Below are 25057 nucleotides of genomic sequence, written 5' to 3'. Positions count from 1 at the left end.
GACAGTCCATTGTTCATTTTCACATCTCAAAATTTCACTAAGACCACTCTTTATTTCCTTTCAGTGATCAAACTCAAAGTCCTTTCAAACATCTGGATAATTGTTTTCCAGACATGGTTTTTGATCTCTTCTTGAGAATGTAAAGACTATTGTATATCTTTTGGACAGAAGTAATAGTGAGGGTGATTCCAGCAGAGTAGGGACTTTTTACTTCTTCTAGGTACCTTCTCTGGCTGCCTTTGAAGTTACATGCTTTTAGGCTTGCAAATGCAAGGTCTTCAGTCTGGTCGTTTGCTGAACCTTCTGCCTTCTCTGTTCAAATCTAATAGTAATGGAAATAATGGTTTGGAACATATTAGAACTTGTCTCTTCCTTTTAAGTATACATAAAATGAGTAAACCACCTAAGTATTTATTGACACATGTAAATGCAAAACTACCTTATGCAAAAGGCAGTCATAAGTGGCATCTAAGATACTGCAGATGTATCCATATACAAATATAGGAAAGAGGTCTGCTGTTAAACATGTAACCTCTGAAAGCCAATTTTGGGGGTCATAGCAAAATTTCTTTGATAGCTATTCAAGAGCCCAGTTCACTAAATCTGTCATGATTACTATATGTTTGGATCACCAAATCCATATACATAAATTCTCTTTTGTTTTAGACTGTTTCATAGAGTTTTGGAAAAATGGAATCGTTTGGGTGCTTAGATCCTTTGCCAGGACCTGCCAGCACAAGGACTTCTTTGTAGGCTTGATAGAGGCTGCCTGAGCTGGAAGCTTTGTCTGCAGTTTTCTGTTTATATCTGGCTCTAAACAAAGATAACGCCTCTCTCTCTTATATCCTCATACCTTCATGTGTTCAACAGTAACGTTCTTTTATGAATACAAGAGGAAGGGTTTAGAATATTCTTCATGTCCTGGGAAAATGCTAGAATAAACACAATTGGTGGTGAAGTGCTGTCCAACTGCAAGAAGGCAATTCAGAAGACTTCAGTGTTCTGTAGTATGATTATGATTCTTCCCTGGTAAATTTAACCTTGCCAAATGCATTAGCTGGAACATGCCAGTCATGTTTTTCAGCTACACAGGTGCTGCACTATGTAGTCTCATCTTTTGTTTCTCGCCATCAGCAACTCAATCAGTGATGACATCCCTTTTCCCCGGCTCCCTGAATCTCTCGCTATGTGCTCATATTTGTATTAGTTCTTTGGGAAAGGTGCCACCAAGTTGCACTGAAAGATAATGTATTCTGCCAAGTAATTCATACTGATTAATGATCAACTGTCGCAACCTATTTTAGGTTTTTCCATTTGTTTAGTCTCATGCTGCTGCAAAGCTGCTACATAGGTGTCTTAAGGGTTTTCTCCTACCCACTGGGCCTTTGGAACAAGATGAACAGCTTCAATTATTAAAATGTAAATCAGATGTATGGTATAACTGATGCTCTCAGAGGAGACTTTACAGGCTCTGTACATATTGATTTGTTAGGATTGAGATGTGCATGCTGATTGTTTGTATGGTTCACTATTCCCAACCCATTAGTCTGTGCTCCACTGAGAACTGAACTGTTTGGGGTTTTTTTATTTTGCTGGTAACCCAGGGTCTTGCACAAGGTAAGGTTGCTGTTACAGCAACATGGTGGGTTTGTGCCTTCTGAGTTGCCAGCACCCTGGATGGCCTCTATATGCTCTGGGAAGATCTTCCCCTTGCTAGTGAAGATGATTCCTGCTGTAGATCACTTTGTGCAAAGTCACAGTGTAATGTTGCATCCCAGTAGTGGCAGGTCTTAGCTGGAACCTTGGTTCAATTTATGTGTGTAAATGGGAGGAAGGGAGAAAACCTGTGACAAGTAAAACTATGGATTTTGGACAGGAAGATCTGTGCGTTTGCTTGAAGAGTTGAGGACGTTAGGAGCTGCCCCGTACCCAATGAGTCAGTCTTTGTGGGTTAAGTACATACATGTGAGAATAAAGCACCATGTGAGAGCAGTTTCTCCAGGGATATACTGTGTTCTGCTGAGCTTGTAATGGTGATACTTTACAAGTATAAATGCCACAGTGAAATGTAAGGGGATGGTAAAATACTCTAGGTGCATGATTCTACTTTATGTAATACCTTCTTGAGAAAGACAGCAAGATTTTCTTCCTCCAGCTGTCCACTTCCTGGCTCAGTGGTGGGAAATTTATCAGGCTTGAATTTCTCAACATCATGTCCTTCCCTGCATGTGCATCAAGTGCTTTAAGGAGCTACCATCATCCTCCCTGTGCTTACTCTGTCTAGTCTTACAGCTCTGTTTGTTCATACATCCTCTGGGAGAGCTGCTTGCTGTTCAGCGATGATCAGTTTGTCAGTTCATTTTTCTGTGCTTACTATTAGTTCTGATTAAGAGCCAGAAATTTCAGTGTGACCCCACCAGCTCGAGGGAGAGACATTTTGTCCCTGAAATCTGTTATCTTGCGCTCCTGAAGAAGGTGGCTGTCTGCTTCCTGACAGGGTTGAGTGGCGTACGTTTCGGTGACTGTATTTGGAAGCTGTATTTCAGAAGTTCCTCTCCTGTCCTCTTGTGTTACATCTTGGGAATATTGAGGTGCTATGGTAACTTTCAAATATTTAGCTTTTGCAAAGTAAGGTATTTGACTTAGAATGTTTTTCCAGGTACTTAACCTACTCTTAGCAAATGAAGTCAGAGTATCGTTGCAGTTAGCTAGACTGTCCCATTCTTACTTCAAACTTGCTTCAAACTTTTACTTCAAACTTACTTCAAAGTTACTTCAAACTTACTTCAAACACTGTAGGGCTTCCCTGAATCTGTGCCTTTATCTTCTGGAAGAACGCCATGATAAAAGATGATAGCCAGTGACAGAGGATTTTCCTCAGTCCTTGTCAATTCTTCTGATAAAGAAGAAAAATAGTTATTTTATTTCTTGACTGATTTTCACTATTTTAACTTCCACCTGTGGGTTCTTATTATATTTTATGGAGCTGTGCTTACATCAATTTCAGGAGCTTCAATTATACAGTGGCATAATTACTGGAAGGAAAAAAAAATGGTGATATGATGATTGCAGCAGTACTTCTCAGGCTCATCAAGGAGGGAAGCAGCATGTCAGTATAAAGGATAAACCTAACTCATCTTTCCTCACAACCTCTTTTTGCTCTTTTACTGTCTACTTAATTGCCAGACAGAATTTGTTTAATTTTAGATATATGTTTTGGTTTTTCTTGCAAGATGTAATTTCTTCAGTCGAAGAAAATAGCATAATAAGTAATTTGGTATCACTTGGGGCTTGGATTCCTGGCCCAATCTCTGATGCTTTTAGAGTAGTAGTTTATAATGTGGAATGTTTTTCATGACAACCGTCTCACTCATTGCATGCTATGGTTGAAATTTTAGAGTCTTAGTCTGAAAATAGTACCCAGACAAGGACTTTTAACTGCTCAAAACTGCCTGAAAAGAATTTTGGGGTCCAACCCCGTATTGCTTGCTACAATATGCAGGAGAGATCTCCAGTTCTGCATCTGCTTGCAGCAGTGGTGTATAAAAACGATAATGACATATATTATATATGTACATAAAATGATGACTGATGAACCTTCCAGTTCCTTAGAAATCTGTGCCTGCAAGTGCCATCTTTTGTTGTTGTTTCATGAATCATTTCCTCTTCAGCTTAAAGTGCTCCTTTGCACTATTTTCAGTTCTTTTGATGTTGCCAGGAGGTCTCCAAGGCCAAGGATGTAGAACTGTTCATTTATGTACAGTGTGTGTTGCTGGATAATTGGAATAATGGGTCTAGCATTTTAGTCATGAAGTGTCCAAAGGTAATAGAAACAGTAAGCCTTTATAGCTTATGTAAGCATATGTTCTGTTCAACACTGAGGTGTCAGATACAATTCTGTACAGCAGGAGATCTTCGAACTGTGTCTTCTAGAGTCATACATCAGAGATAAATATTTAAACACTTTCTGTACAGAATATATAAACTACAGTTCGCTTTTCCCAGCTTTGACTGCTGTTGGCATAATTACAAACAAATGCAAAGAAGGAACATTTTATTTCAAGCAGACATCACAAATATCACCATGTATGTTTTGAACAGAGCTACGTATCTTGGCAAGTCACTGCTTCCAACTGTTGGTGAAAACCTATGAACCATTAGTTGTCCAGAGGGGATGCTAGCTTTGGATTTGCCCTGGTGAATAATGATTCATTTCAACCAAATACTTCTGAGAGTCAGTTTCTTCTCAAAATCTTCCAGCTAATGTAAGGATAACAGCAACTCAGGAGGAGATGGGGTTCTTAGAGGGTTATCACAGCAATACTGTTTGAGTCTAACAATCAAGAATGTTGTTTGGAAACATTGCATTCATAATAATAAAAAAAAAAATGTCCTGGAGAAGTCATTATTGAAATAGTAAGTGTTCTGGCATGCTAAAAACATTCAAGTGTAATTCATGATATCCAGGAGTAAAGTGGGAAGCCTAAGAAGCCAGCTAGGAAGATGTCCAGAAAAGCAGAGCTCTAACAAATCTGAAAGGTTGATGAATGCTGTAGGGAGGAAGGGTAGTTGGGGTTTTTTTTTATGTTTTGCTGTAGACTTCACAGTGAGGGCTGTAAGTTGATGGTCACACACATGTGCATGCATGCCTCTCCCCATCTTGGCAAATCCCCAAACCACAAATTGGTGGAATCTGGAGAAGCTTCATTACATGGTTACTTTCTGATTGTGCCATTTTCTGAATGGCCATATGTTGTTCCACACTGCTGGGCCTGATGGGCCTTTGCTGTGAGCTGGTATGGCTCTTTCCAGGCTTTGCTTAGCTCCAAACCAGCTGGGTATGGAATAGCAATACAGTAGATTGGTAGCAAAAAAGATGAGAAAATAGGAAGTGTTGCTCACCAAGGTATGTGTGGCATTAGATTTGCTCCTCTTGCAGATGTTGTTTTCACATTTTGTTAGTCAAATATCACTTGAAATGAACCAACCGATGTCTTAACATGGTGAGTTTTGATAACAAGACCTGGCATGCTTTTTAGTGTATATAATGATAAAACTACTATAATGATCTGGGTTATGTGAGATTGCCATGACCCAATGCTGTGTTCAGCCCTTGCCTTCTCCTCAATGTATAAAACAAGGAGGCAGAAATTTCAGCTTTTTGGATGTTGCACGCAGCTTTATCTTCCTGAGAAGGACCTTTCCTGTCGGTACCTGCCTCTGTCTCTTAGATGGGAAAGCCAGAACCAGGATCCCAGATAATAAAATCACAAGAAAGGTACAGACTTTCTGAACAATCTAATGTCCTTTTTATTCTTCCTCCTGTGCTGAGTAAAAGTGATATTAAAAGGCAAATTGTTTAGTTAGGGAGGAAGGCAAACTTCTTTTTATTGACTGACTGCATCCTGTCCTACCAGTGCAGAATTACATTGCAGATGTGGTTTGGCCATACAGATGCAGAAAAAGATATAAACATTGCCCCTAGGTGAACAGTCAAGCATTAAATAACCATTCATCTCATACGTAGTCAGTTGTTATATCCCCAGTGGAATAATGGCAGATAAGCCCCTTGTAATGAGGGTGACTTCAGGTTGTGTGTGATACCACTAAATTTCAGTGTGTTTTGCTAGAAGAGCTTTATCTTGAATGGAAGGAAGTGCTTGTGGGGGCATCTGATCTTACTTTAGAATAGGAGTCAAGCCAATACCTGGTATCTGTTCCTGATCACTTTTTTTTCCTTGGTCATATAAATATAATCTAGAACAGTGAGTTGTTTCCTTTAACAACTAACTTTTCTTCAAGTGATTGCTTTAAATGCTATTCTTCCAAGTCTTCTGTAAATATGGACACATCACAGTAGGTCACTCTTAATCCAGTCTCTTACATAATCACTATCATTTTGGACTCTCCTTAGTTCTTGGTTTCTGTGGAATTAGTGTTTCTTAGAACTGTTTGGGGTTTGCCAGTTTGGAGACTTATTTGGTGATATCATATGAGTATTTGGAGCCCACACCTTGTAAGAGAGTGTCAGGATACCTGTTGTTGTGATGGGATTGGTTTTTGGAATGTCATGCACACTGAAGTCACATAACTTTTTATAATTGCTTTCTTGAGAGACTGTCCAGATTTTCACTAGTCCGTTCCCCCCCCCACCCCCAGACCTACATAATTAGAAATAAATTTAAATAAGGTGTACTGATGATAAGTCTCACATGACCTAAAATTTGTACAGCTAATATTATGCTTTGTTTTTTTTAAGGACATTGTACCCCATAATTTAGCTTGATAGGTGGAGAAATGGAGAGCTACTATGACACTAAAAAGCTGTTAATCTTTAAAGTTGCTAGGTGAGGTGGTTTTGGATCATATCCTAAGTTCTGAAGAAAAGGAAGAGTGCTGCATATCTATTTGCATGTTTGTTCTTGTTATTGGCTGGTAGAGAAACAACAACTGGCTGCAGTATTTACATGTGGTCAAAGCTACTGAGGTTGGCTCATTAACTTTCTTCCCTTATTTCCCTAACTCATGTTTATTTTTCTTAAAGCCATAAATCAGAGGGACAAGGAATCTAAAATAGAGGTGGTTTATGTAAATGAAGAATTGCAGCAGCTGGAGGAGTGACAGGGATTTTTCTACAACAGGTTCTTTGGGGCAAGTTTTGGGACCTCATTTATAACCACGTGGTTCTTGGAGATAAGGAAGATATTTGTCATCAGGGATAGGATGCCTCGATTTTGTTGTTGTCACAAGGTAATTCATAACTACCTAAGATAAAGGTGTCTGAAGTGTAATAGTTAGGTTTTGAATCAGCATGCCACTACCTTCAAAGGGCTGGGATGATTGTGCCTTCTACCAGACACTATTCCTGTGTCTTTCCCTAGACAACGCAAAGTACAGCTGGGTTGAGGAGATCTCCTGGCCTCCAACTCCCACCTGTCCTAGCTTTGTGACCTTATTTACTATGAGGGGATTCTCTTGTCCTCGGATTTCTGAAGCTTATGCCCTAACTGCTAGGCATATCACAAGAACTGGGAATGAGTCTATTCTTGGTGCACTGTCACGCAGTGGAAGCTGGCCAGTGATTTATATACATCAATAGCAGTTTTCTAGACACTGCTAACATAGGAAGTCTGTCTTGCTTGCTACATGGTATTTTCCTTGACCCAATTAACATACAAATCAATGCCCTGGAATGTGTAATTATGGTAGCATCTTTTTCTGCAATGTCTTGAAGAATTGCAAATGATGCTTTTGATCACATTTCTTATGTGAGAAGGGTCATTTAAAACACTGAAAGGCAAATTATAGTTCCTCCTGATTATTTGTTCCCCCAAATTCCTCACTGCTTCAGTAGTTGTGTACTTAATTCCTCAGTGCTCACTGATAAGACAACTGGTGTGGGTTTTTGGAGGTTCCAGATTCTGTCTGCACTTCCCAGTTTTTGTCCCTGCCTTAACTACCTGGAAGCTTTTTAAACAGTGTTGGTAACAACCGGAGGAAAATACTGCAGGATAGAGTGCTGATCTAGTAACTACCAAAAAAGGCAGTCACATTTGTATGTTTCCTTTCTTTCCAGTTGTTTCTATTGGTTTATTTCTGTTTTCTGTGTTCTATGTCAGACAGTAATGGGTTTCATGAAAGTAGGTCTGTCTGTACAAGTTTTGTTTTTGTTTTTGGTTGGTTGCTTTTTTTTTTTTTTTAGGTTTCCAGTATACTAATGATTCATCTATCTTCAGCTGTATCACCTCCTGGGGTTGAAGTATTTGTTTTTAGCTTCGTCTAAATTATTTTGAAACAGAGAGCAGTGCCAAAACACATACTTTTAATTGAGCAGCTTTGGAAGTGTGAAAATGAAGACTTGCGTGATCTAATTAGCACTTGTGTATTTTATTTGCAAAAAGTGACTGGTGAAGAATTCCCCAGACATCATTCTCTATTCTGTCTGAAAAAAGTCCTCCATAAAGGTGTATATTCTGCTTAGTTCCTGTTGGTGCTTGGAAGTCCTGACTAATGTTTTTGCTAATTAACTAGCTACCAGGACAGCCCTCTGTTCTTGTTCTCCTTGCTTTTTGCTGCTGTTTGTTGAAATCACAGAATCATTAGGGTTGGAAGGGACCTCTGAGTATCATCTAGTCCAGCCCCCCTGCCAAGGCAGGGCCACCTAGAGCAGGTTACACAGGAACGCGTCCAGGCAGGTTTTGAATGTCTCCAGAGAGGGAGACTCCAGAACCTTCCTGGGCAGCCTGTTCCAGTGCTCTACCACCCTCAATGTAAAGAAGTTCTTCCTCATGTTGAGGAAATGAGTGTTGGCTACTTTTGTCTGTAAGCTCTATAGAAATTGGCATCTCTTTTCCTGTGGTCTCTTGAAATCCCACATGGCATCATGTTTTCCAGGTTTGTGCTGTCTGGGGAGAGTCCCAAGGAACTGTGTGAAGTGGGAGGGTTATCTCAGCAGTTTCACTTTATTCCTGACCTAGTGACTGTTCAAAGGGGTGGGGAGTTCTGGTAAAAGCCTTAAGTACAGTAGCTAGGTACCTAAACTCACCTCTAAGCCCTACTTGATTTTCCCAGTAAAGTGAATTTCCTGTAGGGTTTTATCATGCATTTTGATGTCAGATTGCCTGGTGTTTTTTTGTTTTTTTTTTATTTTCTGTGCAGTTCAGGTCTGCAGCTATAGCTCCTTGTGGAAACTACAGCTGCTTTGATGGTCTGGCTTAGGTTTGGACTCATAGCTCTTCTCCCTTTGGTGCAAGGATGAGAGCTTGTTGGGTGGCAAGCATCCTCTCTAAAGGGTCCCATCCATAGCAAATCTGGGCAGAAACCAGCTGTGTCTGATGATGCGATGCTATGGGACCCATGTCCTGCCCCATTGCCTTGGGAACAGCTTGTTGCCTGTTATAATGCAGTCGCTTTCTAACCTAGTCCTGTCCCCTGACCTTTAGGCTCATGCTCTTGGCAAAGCAGTCTGGCAACTGTGGAGCTTTCTGAATGCCTTTCCATTGAGCCATTGTCTCGCAGTTGTCCCTTAAATTATAGTTGGCTTGCTGGTGTTAGAGAGGCAGCGTATGGCGTATGGCCTCCCTGTTCATTTCTTTCAGTATCTGCATATTAGAGCACTATCCAGAGGAAACTACCAGTGATTGTTTGCGGTGACTGTGCCCAGCTGTGTCACCTGGCTGGGAGTTGCTGCCTCCTGTACTGAAGAGCTGTGCAGCATCACCACCACTGCTGCCCCTGGGTGAGACTAAATGGCTCATCTGGCCCTAGTTTGTTTATCTAGCTGAGCAGGGGGTCTAATGCAATGGATGAGTGCTGTGTTGGCAAGCCGTCTGATGCTTGAGCTCACCTTTTCTGGTCTGTATTGTGCCATGTAGACATACCCAAGGTTAATGGATGGCCATTAGTTTAATCTGATTTTAGTTCAGTAGCTGTGCTTCATGCATAGTCTGAGCAGCGTTCTGACAGCATGACGTTGCTTTATCTACCCTTACTGTTTTTTCTCCCATATTCCCAAGGCTTTCTCTAAAACTGTTTATTCTTTATTCTTCTCTGTGCAGTTGTTGAACTGTGGATGTAATATGTTTATCAGCTCAGATTTGTGTCTTGGAAACTTAATTTACCTTTTTATGTAACGCTTTATCACTAATGCATGGTAACGTTTCCTGGCAGGATATGCATTGTTAAAATTCGTTTGTAGAGGGGGAAAAAAAAGCATAGAAGCGGATGGCTCACCTCCTGCAAGTTCAAGAGTTTGTAAAGCAAAAAAGGAAAATGTTCTTCATGGTACCTGACATCATTTTAGTCCCAGGGTCCTACTTTCCCATGGGTGACTCCTATCAGTGGCTAAGATATAACGGAGCCCAAAGACTAGGTGTGGTGGCAGCTGTCACTGTGAAGTAAAGGAAAGGCTGGGAGGGGAAGGCTGGCCTTGTCAGAGCACTGTCTCCATCTATACAGTAATTTCCTATGAGCTGACTGAGACCTTGGGCAGACCTTTTGCTAACAAAACCGCTACCACATGTCAAATTTTCTTTTTTTTTTCTTTCTTTTCTTTTTTTTTTTTTTTTTCCTGCTATTGTCATATTGTCACTGAAGGAATCAGCATTATCCAGTGGTCAGTTACTCCACTGTCCACCCTCTGTGCCAGCAAAACCACTTAAGCAAAGTTAACAACACTGGTTTCTTGGGATGAGTTGCACATCACTGCAGCAGCCAACTTCAGTGACATGGGAATGAGCCTGAGGCTTGTCTTTGAGCAATTAGTTGCTATGATTGTAAATAAATTGTTAGACTGTGCTTCTGAGCTCTGGTTCCCAAGCAGTGATTTCTGTTAAGTGCTTTGTGAAAGAAGAAAAAAAAAAAAATCAAAATCTGCAGTTAAACTAATCTCCTCTAACAATGTATAATGTGTTCTGAGGACCAGTGCTTGAGGGAAGGGTGTTGTACAAAATGACAGACAACAAAATATACATAACTTTGTTCAGGGTTTTTGTGGTATTAGGAAATAGAGCTCCCAACGTTGGTGTATCACCCTCTCTGATTGAACACTGTGGTTTCCCTAGCTCAGGATCAATTGCTTAAGAAAGCACTAAGTATTTGTCAAATACTCTTCCTTCAGATATTTCACATCCGGATACTTTGGTCTTCATTGACTTGCCTCAACCAACACCTCTGCTGCTCTGCAGGCTGGGCATGCTCTGTCCTACCCCTCCTCATGGCCCGAATGCCATGCTGTGCACCTTGCCTCAGCTTTAACTTCTTATATAAAAGTAGCTGGTTGCAGAGGTTGATCCGTGTCACTTGGGTGAAGTGAGGAACCAAGATGAAAGCAAATAGTTGCTTCTAGTGAGCAGCTCTATGCCGTGGTGTCTGTAAGAGAAAATCTCTTCCTCTTTGCAGATGTGAGGAGGTGTATAGCATGGTTCTTGCGTCCTGATAGCAAGAAACCCAAGGAAATGCTCTTTGTTTAAACTGCGTTCATCAGTGTCAGTGTAAAGTGTTTTTCCAGCTAAGTCCCTGGCGGGATGTACCCTACATTATAGGATTATGATATAAAAAAAAAAAAAAAAAGAGATTAAACCCATCAATGTTGAATTTTAAATTTGCCACAGATGCTGCTTTATTAATTGTTGCCACTTTTAAAATAAATTCTCAAGTATTTATTTTCTAGGGTTAGTCAGAAAAGCATCAGAATAAATATCTTCCTGCCTGTGTTGCATCCCCTCAGCTCTGAAATGAAAAATAATGTGGGCTTAGCAAAAGCTCCTCTCTTTCGCAGGATGTACCAGGGGAAGCTTGCTTTATTTCTTTAGCAGGTATATATAACCTTTTCTTTGCAATAAAAATATTGCTCCTGCCCAGCATTAATTGTCTTTGATACATAGTTGTGAAAAAACTTCTACCCAAAACCTGACAGATTTTTCCAGCACAATCTTCCTGATATTCTCACTGTGCGGAAGTAAATACAGGATAAATTAGTGAGTTGAGAATAGAGAATCCCAGTTCATGTGTCTTTGGTAAATGCAAGTGAATACAGACAGAGATGATTTTTTAAAATTTTCTCTGAGGAAAGTTTAAATCATGCCTTAATGCATTACACATTGCAGGACATTTATGCTTGTGTAAAAGCTGAGGTTAGTCAACCTTTCTGTGTTACAAGCTTAGAGAATTGAGTGCAGGAAACTGACTTTAGAGGATTGTTTTGAAGTCAGTGTTTTATGGACAAAATTTGCTAAGTCTATTCAGTGAGCCTTCTCAAATTAAAATGATGTGTCTTGAAATGGTTTCATTTCATGTTGTTGTACCTTTGGAAGGACTTCTCTGAAAAGGATGAAGCTTTGCAGCTGGTGACTCCAGGATGAGAACTTGACATGTGTGCTTCTACTTGGCTGGGGGGGTGAAAGACCCAGAATCCTTAGGATGTGTTTCAACTTTTGGGCATTGCTTTGGAAAAGCTAATATTCATTAAAAGTGAATACCTTTAGAATCTACTAAATCATACAAGTGCACGTGACAGTTTCGATATGATAGATGAATGTGTTAGGCCAGTGATGGAGAAACTTTGTCTTAAGCGGTTGTTGGCATGTTAGACAGGAATGAGCTGCTCCCTGTGGAGGTCAAGAGTACATTGGTATTTGTGTGGCAATTTCTGACTGTTCAAAGGAACAAGAGCAGTTTAAATTCCCAGATAATGTATAGTTACATGAACTGTAGCTTGCAAGGGTTATGCTGGAGTAATTTCTACTTCTAAAAGTCTTGTGTTTTATCATTAAAGAAAAATAAGACAGACTACTTTTTGTATTGGGGAGCCGTAGCATGCATGTTTCACTGTGCTTCTGTGGCAATATCCATATCATATATATGACTTGCTGCAAAATATTTATACAGGTGAGAACAGTGGCTGTAGTGAGACTGGTTTGTGTATTAATTTACCTTGACCTCTAATTTCAAAGCACCACAGCAACTTTCTGTTTTTCTTTTAGGTCAGGTCTCAGTGCTTTTAGAGCTTGCTGATCCTGGCTCATTGTTTTATATTGTTGGTAGTTTTGAAGCTATTAAATGTTTAAGTTGCATCATTCAATTACAAATTCATAGCTTGCTTCAGTGTCATTTGAAGCGAAATTTGGTGGGAGCAGCTCATAAAGTCATGATTAGAGCATAAAATAAGAGGCATACAGGTGAATGGTGTGAGAAGTGAAACTGGTTTTCATCCAGTTTTTGAACTATTGGCTTAATTTTTAACTTGCCTAGATTAAAGTTTTGATAAATGGGGGTTGTATGGACTGTGCTGGGCAAAGAAAGCAATATTCTCTTAAGAAATTATGAACAACATTCATATTGTATAACTTGGGTGGAACGTTTTAATCGTAATCATAGGACTGTGCATAATGCAGTAAAATAATTTCTGGGAGTTTTTAATACAACTTTAAAATGTGGTCAAATTAGAAAATTATTAATTAAGAATTGAATAACTTTCTTAGTTTTATTGTGGTGAAGTCCTATTAAGATTTTACAAGAAGCAGGTTTGATCATGTACTTGGTTTGAAGTCAAGTTTGTGTTGCAGATAACCTTTGTTCTTCAGAAGCCTTTCTCAGTTGGTTTGAATGTGCTCCTTAGAGGAAGGATGCCTTAGGTGGAGGTGACTGGCCGTGTCTGCTCATGGCTGGCATCAGAGGTGCGTTGTTACGGAGTGGAAACCGATCCCTCCCTGGAGCTGGAAGACATGGTGTGAACTGGTAGGTTATTGATAGCCTTTTGTGTGTTTAGCAAGACAAATCCTTCCGTTTAATTGTTTCACTGTGAGCAAACGCTTATCACCGGATGTTTTTGGACTTGTGTCCCTTTTAATTTGTTTTGGATCGGGGACTGTAAAAGCCATTTAATCATCTACAACATGCAGCAAAAGCTTGCCTTTTTTTTTTTTTTTATTTTTTTTAAATTTAATTTTATTTTATTTTTTAAAGAAAAGGGCAGTAAAGGGAGGCCAGGGTTCCTGGGGAGTGCTTCGCCATCGAGTCCCTGTGGAGCTGCTGATGCCACCAAGCACCATGTGTGTGCAGGGGGGTGTTGCATGGCACAGAGCAAGTATTTCCCAGCTTGTTGTAATTGCTTAAGCAAGAACTGCAGTTATTCCCATTGCCTAATGTGCAACCTCCTGGTGTCATTTGACTTCTCTCAGTGCTGTGTAATTGTGGGGGTAGGAGTTATGAAGTACATTATTCACTAGTCTGTGGGTGAGAATGGATAGACCGAGGTGCGAGAGCATGTGCATGCTTCAACACTTTACATGGCCAGTCTCTACCCCTGTCTTGCTTCCTTCATTTACTTTCTCTCTACACATCCTCCATGCCGCAGTGCCAGGGTCCAACCTAGCCAAACAGTGGTGACTGTGGGTCCCAAATGGAGAAGGGGGATCTGGATTTGGATTCCCAACAGCCCAAGAGCAAACTGCTGTGTGAAGTGGTTTCTTCTTCTGATAATGGTGGTGTGGCTCAGGTGTAGCATGGTACATGGTAAAACAGCAAATAAGCTTGAAGGGTGAACAGACATTTCAAAACAAGTCAGAGAATGTAAGGAGGTATTAAGCAGAAAGGAAGTGGAGGACTTAATGTTTTACTTGAGAGGGCATTAACTTGCTTTTCACATGTTCTCAGCTCTTGAGACAACATACATGCTTTGGGTACTAATAGCCTTTGATGTGGTAGCTGTCATCAACTGGTAGAATAGGAGCAAGCAAGTGGGAAGTTTGCCATGTGAAAGCCAACAAATGCACTGGCTTTGCTGGTGAGAAAGCAAATGGAAAGGCTTTCCTAAAGCTGTGGGCTGCCTGGGTAGGATCTGAGAACTTGCCTGTGCTCCTTTTCTGTTTTGTCAGCTTAAGATGAACAGTGAGTCATAGTTAGCTGCATGGCATGTTTCGTTATTGGAGACCTGTCAGAAGAGTTGATTAATAATCCAGAGCATTTGGATTCAATGTGATAAAACTAATCATAACAAAGTACTTCAATGCCTAACTTGAAGCTGTGAAGAAAATCCTGTTATCTTAAAAGTGTGTGTATATGAAAGGACTAAGTTTTTTTTTTTTACAAGATAAACTCAGTTAGTGAGTTGCAGAGCAGTGGTACTGTTTCCAGAGGCTCCTTTCCAAATTTCCCTGTGAAGAAATGGAGCTGAGATTTGGTCCTGTCACTTGTGGAGTTTCAAGAATATGCTTCTCAAGATCTCTTAAGTTACATGACAGAAGGTGTTACAGAAACAGCTTAATTAAATGATACATAAATAATAGTAATGAACTCAAATTCACTTTCTTCTCAGTTTTCTGGAATAGCCTGCCTTTTTCTGGGTATGAATTTGCCTTTTTTCTTTTGGAAAGTTGCTTCAACAATTTATCATTACACATTTACTGTATTACAGTTTACCTTTGTAGATATTCTTGATATAACTTTTTTCAGGTAAGGAAAATTATTGAATGTCATCCCATACTTACTTTTACCCAGAGGGGAAGATTGAAGTAGTGAAGATTGCTTTGAGTTCAGCAGATCTGTATGAAGTAGTTTTGAATTTCGTGGGCTTGTTTAATGAGCATATTGAAAGCCCAGTGTAGCTGCCTGTCTCAGTGTCCAGTAATTGCACACAATGTACTACAAGGGAGAGATAGTCCCTTTCTGGTAAAAAGGACTACCAGTCTGTAATTTTTAGTAATGAATGTTTGCAGGTAGCACAGTCCAGATTTTGCATTCGAGCTGGCTACCTTGTAAAAGGGTTGATTTGATTTCCTTGTTCTGTAATTTCCAGTGTTGAAGTGAGAGTTCTCGTTGGATGACTAACACATTTCAGCGCTGGTTAAGGCACTTTAGGATACCCAGTGTTCCTCGGATATATTAAATGTTTTATTAATGACATAAGCAGGTGTCAAGGCTAGTTCACAGTCACATGTGTTTGAGCTGTGCTTCTGGATTTTGCCATTCCTGGATTCATTTTGAAGAATGTTGAATAGAGTTAACACTTGACGCTGTGGTGTTTCCCTGCGTATCGCATCAGCACCTTGAATTTGTACCTCCTTAACACAACCAAGCACATAATTTTTCTTGTATTTCTACTTTGCATTGTGGTGTTCACTGCATATTTGTTAAGAAAATTGGAAGTGTGTTCCACAATATTAAGAGGAATATATCACTGTGGGTGGACACTTACTCTTCCTGTTTGAGGTATAACTCTTCCAGGCAATGTTGCTTTTGTATAGCCTGTGAGATTCAGTTTGTTACAGTGTACAGCCTCCATTTCTTACTGGAACACAAAGTTTATCCTGAGGCAGAAGGGAGAACTCATGGGAAGTCGTATGGCAGAGTTTTTGTCTGTCAGCAAGGAATAGCTAGTTTTTGTGTGACTGAGCTGCACATGTATAGTGGTGGGCTTCAGCAGACTGAACCAAGAGATAAAATTGACAAAATTGAATATAAATCATTATATTAATACTTTCTGGAAGTGGCCAATGTATTAGGGTTGGAAGCGCGACTCGAAGATTTGCCAACTTAGCTTGTGATGACCACTAGGAAAAGAGATTGCCCAGCAGAAATAAGTTATGAAGTAATTCAAGACTTCTAAAAAAAAAAAAAATAATCTTGCACAAGCAGAGTTTAATGACCAAGTTGATGGCTTTATGCTGCCATCATCAGTGTTTAAATCCCCAGAATTTCTGTTTGCACATCGTTTTACTGATCTCATAACTGGCCATTGTTACAGAATGAATGTGCAATTTGGTTTAGAGACCAACTTTTTCTTTTTGGATGGGATAGGAACTACCTATCGCAATAATGTTTCTGTACTTGTGTTTATGGGCACTGTCAGTATTTCCATTATAATTTTATGGATTTTTTTTTTTTTTTTAAAGAAGCTTAAAACTCAGTAGTAAAAATTTGTTCGTGGCAGAAAACTTGTATACAAAAATCTCAGCTTGAATAAAGCTTTTTAATGAATTTTGAGAGAGGGAAAGGAAAACCTGAACTGCTGTGTAAGTTGAGGTCACAGAGGAGAAGTATTCACTGGAATCTCATGTTAGTGGTACTTAGCTTGTGGAGAACTAGTACAACAGAAACCCCCCCAGTGTTAGTCCCTTGCACTGCATTAAATTTTAAACTGAGTTATAACGATTGAGCTTAACTTCTGATTCATTCTGTGAAAAAGCTTTTGACAGAAGAGCGTTCATTGCCAGGCAGGAAAAACAGACTAGAGGGTACATGGCATCAGGAAGCAAGGAACTCTGTGGTGGCCAGACCTTCCCAGTGCTCACTGCAGGGAGAGGCTTTTTAAATTGCTGGTTGCAAAGGTGAGATATATCCTGTTTATGGTAATGGTAGATCTTATTCTGAAGAAGTAAAAATATGCCACTCCTATTTACTGCATTTTTCAGTGCTGCAGGAGATGCTCTGAGACCATGTTTAATTGATGTATATTTAAACTGGATTAAATAAACCTGAATATTGACGTCATGAAAATAAGCTGAGAAGCCTCGTGGAGGATGCTGATTCATTTTACTCTTCTAATAAACACTGCTTCAAAATTTAATGAGGCATACCATGTTGCTAAAGGTAAATGCAAGCAAACTAAGCTATAGACATTTTGCTTGAGGTGCTTGCTTTTTAATAAGATTCGTCACTAAGTAATGTGAGCAGATCCATATGACGCAAATGCCAGCAGTTGTTTCCCTGCCACCATTTCAAGAGGAAACCTGGTGATTCTGATTTCTCTCCTTCTAGTTTTCACTAGAAGGAGAGAAAATACCGCAGCAATATAAGTCCTCAGCAAAATGCTGAGCATCACTCATCTTTTTCAAGAAGCATGTTTGCTACACTTTGGGTCCTAAATTTGCTTTAACTTCCATTAAGATGGGATCCTTTCAAAGGCAATCTGTGTGTAGCCTTGTTCTCATCTATTCCCTGCCTATAATGTGTTTTGTCTTTAATAAAAACTTCCTAAAAGTTTTGTTGAGCGTTAACAATGTTGGTACAGCACTCAGCATGGTGTGTACCTGGTTCTGACTGGGGCAACTGAGCGTAACTAGAAAACAAATAACCTTGGAAAGGGATGCATTTTGTCAGATAAGCGGCGTGTGGAACCTGTGCCTTCAATGGGCATTTCTTTGCCTTCCAGCAGGAAAAGACAGACATACCAACTCCCCTGGACACAGACCACTTACCATGCTCTTGTGCCTTTCCTTCTAGCATGTTTTCTGTTGTGGCAGGTTTGTGATTCGCTTTTTAAAAGAGATTAGTTCTTCAGTACCCTTGCTGTTGCATGTATATAGATGGAGCTACCTAACAAGAAAAGGTCACAGCAGAAAGGTAGTTATGGAGAGCACCTTTGTGAACTAGTTTTGCTGCTGGAGGTAAGTTCAGTGAAGATGGTTTTATTAAAACTTTAGTTTTATGTTATTATAATAGACAACTATGTAGACATTTCAGAATCAGATATTCGGTTCTAAACTAATTGAAATTTCAGTTTTAAATGTTGTGACCAATGTATTGAAATAATTTTGGATAGGCATGGATAACCAAATTGTCAAAAATTCTTATTAGTAAGTGCCTGAAACTTGTGCTATGGTTATAACTATGGAGTCATTCATGATTTTGCTTCTGTTTGGCAGTTCTAATGATATTCCCAGGTGTGATACAACTGAATGATGTCTCAGCATCAAGTAGTGCAAACTAGGCAAGATGGTTTGAATGACTTAGCAAAAGTCACGGGTGGTTGAGAGCAGGATTACTTTCCTTATGCATTTCATAAAGAACCTGTCAAGTTTAAGACAGATATGGAAGTCTGGGATTTCCTGGTTGCAATAGTGGTTTAATATGAAGGCAGTCTCACCTGCACTTTCTAACCAGGCATTCAAGGACTCATCCATGCATTTGAGTGAAACGGTCTGTAAGTCAGGAAGCCCAAATAAACGGGTTTGTATCAGGTTTAGGCGACGGGTGGGGAACCTTCCCACCCAGCCTGTGTATTTGCAGGCATGTTTGAGCAAAATGTTCTGCTGTCATCTCTTCTCTTTTCCACAGGCTCTTGATGCTGTATGTTGCAGTGAGATTCTGTCTGGAGTCAGAATTTGTTGATATCAAGTGTGAAGGAGTAAATTTGGCTCACAGCTTGTTTTCTTTTCAGAAATTACTTTAAGGGACACAGAGAGCTCCCAACAGTAGAGGAAGCTGTTATCTTTTATCCCCAGTAAATCATCTGATTTTCTTCCCCCCCCCACTTACCATGCTTGCAAGAATTATCTCTTCCAATTCTTTTGCTCTCTGGGTGGTCCTCTTAATCCGTGACTGTCCCTGTTCTGCCACAGATTCTCCTGCACACGGAACCTCTTCAGTGCCTGTCCCAGGGTGATGGGGAAGGTACTGAATTCACAGTGGTCTTGGTGTGCATGGCTGGAACTGCCAGTGCATGTGCAGTGCAGCATGCCAAAGTACAGTCAACCTGATCATCAGTTGATGTCTCAACCTATTTCCTACAGGATGGAGCTGCTCATAGTGCGAAACCACTCTGGCAGATGATATGTGCTGGCTTCTGTATGGAAAACGTAGTGTTAAAATGGAATTCTGGTTTTCTGTTGCTAAAAGTCTTTTAAGTTTTCTGGGATGCAGTCTCTAGCAACTGTTATGAAATCCCTTTACCTTCACACCAAAACACAACTATCTGTGAAGGAATCACTGGCTGGTTTTGTGTGGTTTACTTTAATAGTATCATGCTGGCATTGGGGGAGGCTTTTACTCTTGGAGCCATACTTTAATACAATTGAAATCTGATTTAGGAATGAATGTAGGTGCCAGTTTCCCTATTGTGACAGGGTAGAGACTATTGGAGTAGGATCTAATTTTGCCGAGCTCATTTGATGGGATTGAGGCAGGCAAAGTGGGATGCACTCAGCCCAGAGCAGCTGCATTTTACCTTCTGTGTCCTCAAAGGAGCAGTTGATCACAGTATAAGTGCAAGAATATTCCTGCAGAAAATAAAATTAAATAAAAATAGGGCAGTCCAGCTGTCGACTGAATACAGCCATAAAGGTGGATGACTGGAAATACTAAGGAGCTAAGAACTATCTGAAGCATTCCTAGAGTGGGAGTCTCAGTGACGCTTCAGCACTTGTTTAGGTTCCTGATGCGTTTCTCCCTGTGCTAATAAATAAGCAGACCTGGGCTGATGGAACACTGCAGTCAAAGGAAGTTCCCACTGGGGCATATATACTCTCAAAACTTCCATAAATTGTTCTGTAATATGACAGTTCCCAATTATGGGTTTTCATAATAAGAGGCTTACTGGCAACCAGTAATGCAAGTTACTGTGGAAATTTCTATTGCTTTTCTTGGCCCCTGTGTACTTCCTGAACAGTGTGTGCTTTTTCCCAGGTGTATTATTCTGGGCTTTGAAATTGTGTCAAAATATGGGAAGGGCTGAGACCCCTGGGAGATGGCACTCAGAGAAGCAGATCAAAATGATCAAAAAAAGAAAGTGGGGGGCTTAAGGCATGAGCCCCAACGTGTTAACTCCTGGTTTGTTTCCTGCTTCAATGAGTTAAAGTGCTGATCACTGGCAAGAGGTTTTCTTAGACACATGGGAAATAACTTCTACACAGTTCTGAACAAAGCTTCAAAACTGTATAGCCTTGGGAGATATAGGTATGCAAATATCTTGGATAGCCCTTCCAGTACATTTTGATTAGTTTGCATTGTCAACCCAGTTTCCTCTTACAGGCACGTGCGGGTGCAGGCTTGTTTGGTTTATGAAATGTTGAATAAGTCTTCAAAGAGTACCACTGTTTCCAGGAAATATGTTTTTCATACATACTTGTATTGTTAAAAAAAAAAAAAAATGGCAGTAATGGATAATACTTTGGCTTTGTGTGAGCCAGCAGTGTGGATTTGCTTGGCATTGCAGCTTTCAAATGATACACACTCAGCACAAGTAGATTCTTTTCTGATTACATGAAAGCGCTGTGTAATAATTACATCTTTTAAAGTATATATTGATTCATGATATTGTCTTGAGGTTAAGAATCCAAAAGCTAGTCTGCTTCTTTACATCAGATACAAACTGGATATCTTTCTGCAGTAGTTTGTTGAAAATCCAGTGATTTCAGAGAATCGTACCTTTGAAGATGTAACTTTGCGTTGCTCTCTTCCTCTAATCCACCCCTCTTGAGTGATTTATTCTAGGGACTGTGCATCATAGGTTTTGTCCTGGCATCCATTCCTGTAGTGTTGCAGTGCCTGTCCACATTACCAGAAAAAGATGGCTGGGAGACAATTAGAAAAGAAAAAAAGTTAAACCAAAAAGAAAAGAACACACACACAAAGAAAAGAAAACCAGTTCCAGTTAGTAGAGAGGGTTTTGCTGCCAGTGTGCATGGGGCATAATTTGATTTAAATGACTTTTGAAAAACAGTTCTCGAAATTGTTCCATGCATTTTCTTCCTGGCTACTGTTGAAAATATGGAGCCGAACATTTTCTGCGATGTTTCAAACCAATATGTTCTGGCAACCTCATAGCTGGGCCCTGTGCATTACACTCTTGTTTCCAGTTCACTGTGGCCTGGAGTGCAACACACAGCTCATGAGATGCACCAAAGTGGGAGGTCTTGCGAGGAGCAGGCAATACAAAGACCCAAGGTACAAGGAACATTTCACTGGGGTCCAGCAGGGAGGCTGCCAGTTTTAAGGGCCTCTTTTATGAAAAGAATTTGCTTGTAACTGTGTGAGGCTCATCAGATTTTATGAGTATGTAGGAGAAAGTTGATTCCTGGGTGTCGATAAAGGCTGGATGCTGAACTAGACCTTTTCCACCTCCCCAGGGTCAAAGTTTTCTCACTAGAGACATTTGCCGTACAGTACGTGGGCTGTGGCTAAGTATTCATCACTGCTTTAAGTGTGACAATATAAAGCTGCATAAAAGAATAGCGTGTGGGTTGGGAAGCCGTGGTTGGGAGACAAGGTGTTTGCTGTGTCGCTTCTGCTCCAGGGATTCCTGTGTTTTGGGGATTGTGTGTGGGAAGGTCAGTGCGATAGCAGTAGGTATTCTGAAAATAGAGGCTATTTTTTAGCACCAAATCAAATCCCAGGGGTGGCAGCAGAAGTGGAAAGTGTGGAACAAAGTTTGTTGATCTGGCTATAATCATGCACAGCTCTTTGTAATGCTGTTGGGAGTCCTTACCACGTTGGCTTGTCTACAAAGGAGATTGTACAGTGTTTCCTGCAAGCACGCACTTGCCTCCTTGGGGAAACTGTCCTTGCCCATTGTCTTCTTGACACCATTACCCTCAGCATGTCTAAATATCACAGAAATATCTGAAATGTGAATCCCCTTAAGCTAAGAGATCTCTCAGAGGTATTCCCAAATCATTCTTGGGAAAGGTTGTACAGACCTACCAGTGACCTGTTATGAGCCTTTACCAGCTCTGTTTTCAAAGCAACCTGGGGCAAGGGATCCACTTCTGTCTCAGATATTTCCTCTGCCGGCTGCAGAGTGGCTCCTTTTTGGAGTTTTGGAGTGGTGTGATCCACGCCGCTGGTGCTGTGGCATGTGGGGTAGCTCTGCTGAGCAGGGAAAAACTGCTTCTGACGACTTCTTTTCCTGCTTCTCTGCAATTCTTAGAGGGTTCAAAAGGCAGGAGCGTACAGAGGGAGCTGTTTAACTTATCCTTTTAGGAGAACCAGGTGAAACGAACCCATGGGAACATGGTCCTGATCCTAGGACTATGTATCCTACAGGTGGTGGTTCAAGAGCCAGACTTGAGAGAGATGGGTCTGGGGAGACCACAAAGAAGTTGCAGGAAGGGGATGAAGGCAGGAGTACTTCTTGAGGAGAGGTGGGGGTAGAGGCAACTGTCTCCTGGTTGGTGATAATGAAGTGTTGATAAACATGTTTGGAAGAAGACTGTAGGTGTGGGATGAGGGCCAGGGCAAGGTGAGCGGGGAGCTTTCAGAGGCAAATAATAGGTCAGAGACCAGATAGGGAGGGGAGATACATAGTGAGGAGACAGTTCTTGTTTTGGCTTTAGCATTCAGAAAGGTCAGTCTTGAGAATTTTCCCTGTTGATGCTTTTCCACTTGTTGCTCTTGTTGTTTGTGCAAGGTGGTAGGAAAAGGACTTGAGCTGGTCTTAGACGGGACGCACTGTAACCTGTGGTGTTTAGGTAGAGCCTGAAGGCTGAAGATGAGCGAACAGCTCAGGAATCGGGTTTATTGGTGCAAGCAGGATGAAGTCATGAGATACGTTTTTGGTTTTGGTGGGGTTTGGTGTTTTTTCTTTTTTCTTTTTTGTTCTTTTGTTTTGGTGTTTTGTTTTTGTTTTGTTTTGATTTTTGTTTGGTTGGTTGGTTGGTTTGGTTTGTGGTTTTTTTTTTTTTTTTTTCTATTTTTTTCTGCCAGTAATTCTGGTACTTGTGCAGCTCCTCTGACAAGCGTGAGTGTAGGGCTGTCTGCTTGGGTTGGACCAAACCTGGATGATCAGTCTGATTACTTGAATTAACTCTGCAGTAAAAACTCACTTTGCAGGTTAGTCTGAGCAGAGAGGATGCAGGATGCTGGTGAGAGCAGGGGAGATCACTTCAGGCATACAATAGATTTGGTGGGCATATTGTAGGAACTGCTGTGACAAAACCGTGTGTGCTATCTGGGAATAACAGAACCCACTGGGGAGAAGCAAGTAGCCTTTTCCTAATCAAGAGGGAGAGATTTTAGTTTGGATGTTTGTGTGATTTTCACACCCAATGTGATGCCTGGAATGTAAACTGTAATGTGCTGTTTAATATAAAATAGCTATCCTGTGGGCTGTTAGTAAGTGTGTTTCTAGTGATTTAGAATTAAAAAAGATTGTTAAAAAAACCAACAAACCAACCCCAAACCACAGTAAAAAACCCCACCCAGTCTAACTTTATTGTTATTTTAAAAATAATGCTGTAACTGCTGCTACTGAGACTAGTCACCTTTACTGGGATGTCGTCTTTTCCAGAGCTGTTTGGTGTATGTGGGATTATAAAGAGAAGATTAGTGACAGGTGTTTTTTCTCTTATTGGAAGTGCCTTCCTTTCTTTGTCCAAGAAGGAGCTAGAGTAAGCCAGCCTTTGTTTGGTTGCTCTTTTCAGAAGAGCAAAGCCCTTCCTTGCAATATTTATGGTGGCTTGGCTCTAGTGTGTATGTATGAGCTGTGACAGCATCCTCATGTTAGCCAGGCTCTGTTCCTACTCCGTCATGAGCGAACATTAGGGAACCAGCTTTTAAGTGAAGCCTGTTTAATATGGCAAAAGCTGGGAGACTAATAGATGCAGGTGTTCGCAGTATTGGTATGAAATGTGGTGTTTGTATTAGTGTTGTGGTAGCAACGGTCTTTTTAACGGTGAGACGGTAATTTGGTCCAAAGCCCCTGTTTTTAGCAGTCTTTTGAAATAACTGCTTTCAACCTGTTTCTGTTTCTCAAACTTGTTGCCTAACTAGGGCTCAACTGCAGAGAGAACCGGCGACTCTCACCTAAGCTTTGTCTCACTACTCAGTATTGAGCATAATAACTTGTCTATAGCTGAAAGGCATCTTACCTTGGTTTGTAAACCTCAGAAGTAGTCTTGGGCAGAAGACTTTATTTTCTTTATAGCTGTTCCCATGTTTAGTCCTCCCTGTTTAATGTGAGCTCCCTGCCTTGCTATGACTCTGCCTTCAGCTTCTACTCACTGGTGAATCTACTGCACCTTTCTGTAGCAGCATGAGGAGCCTCTTTGTGCATTATCTGTCTGCCCCAATGAAAAGAGTTATTAATAGCTTGTCACTTCTAAAATTTTTTAGGTAAGTTACAGATTTGGAGATTGATTACTTGTTATGAGGAATTTTGTTGGGGTTTGACTGACTTGCAGAGAAGAGGTGTTGTGCTATATCATCGCTATTCTTCTCCCCTATCCTTAGGAAAATACTTTTTTTAATACTAACATTTTGAGTGGGATGAAGAATTTAATTTTTATTGAGTCTCTGTCCAAAACAGCTGTAGTGAAGATGAGCCTGCAAGGTGTATCTATCCAACTGTGTCTGGTCCAGCAGACCTCCGTGTCACATCTTCAGATCTATGAGGATTCATGGATTGCTTGGATCATAGATGACTAAGGAAGAAAAGCAAACCTATTAGTGTCAGGCTTAAACACTCTGGGGACTTGGTGCATTTATTGGAAAAAGCCTGGGGAATAATAGTTTAATTGTGATTGAAAATCACTGGTCTGGTTCAGTAGCTTGAGATTATAGACTAATATATAAATTGCTGTCTGTTGTCATTGAAGAGGCAGCAACAACAACCCCATACCTGATCTCAGAGTGAACAAGCCTGGGCTTTGTCCACGTGTGGATGTCAGGCTTGGGTGGAAAGTCTATGAAAAGCTTGGAACTAACAGGACAGATATAAGATTGCTTCTAGCAGAGAAAAGTTTCTCCTGCAGCTCAAGAGGTAATCCTTGTGCTTGCAGGTGCACAGATTCCAGGTTCAGTTTTATGTTGGAACAAATTCCTCCCGAGTAAGGACAATTGTTCA

The 25057-nt window shown here is 40.6% G+C and overlaps 1 protein-coding gene across 5 annotated transcripts in view; it reads left to right on the top strand.

Moving 5' to 3' along the window:
- Positions 1-25057, top strand: part of DIS3L2 (DIS3 like 3'-5' exoribonuclease 2) — a 198530-nt gene that overhangs the window by 31712 nt on the left and 141761 nt on the right. The window lies entirely within an intron of this gene.

The sequence above is a fragment of the Strigops habroptila genome, chromosome 8, assembly GCF_004027225.2.
Source record: "Strigops habroptila isolate Jane chromosome 8, bStrHab1.2.pri, whole genome shotgun sequence".
Classification (NCBI taxonomy): domain Eukaryota; kingdom Metazoa; phylum Chordata; class Aves; order Psittaciformes; family Psittacidae; genus Strigops; species Strigops habroptila.
The sequence above is the reverse complement of the archived record's forward strand: the minus strand, read 5'-3'. Positions and strand labels throughout refer to the sequence as shown.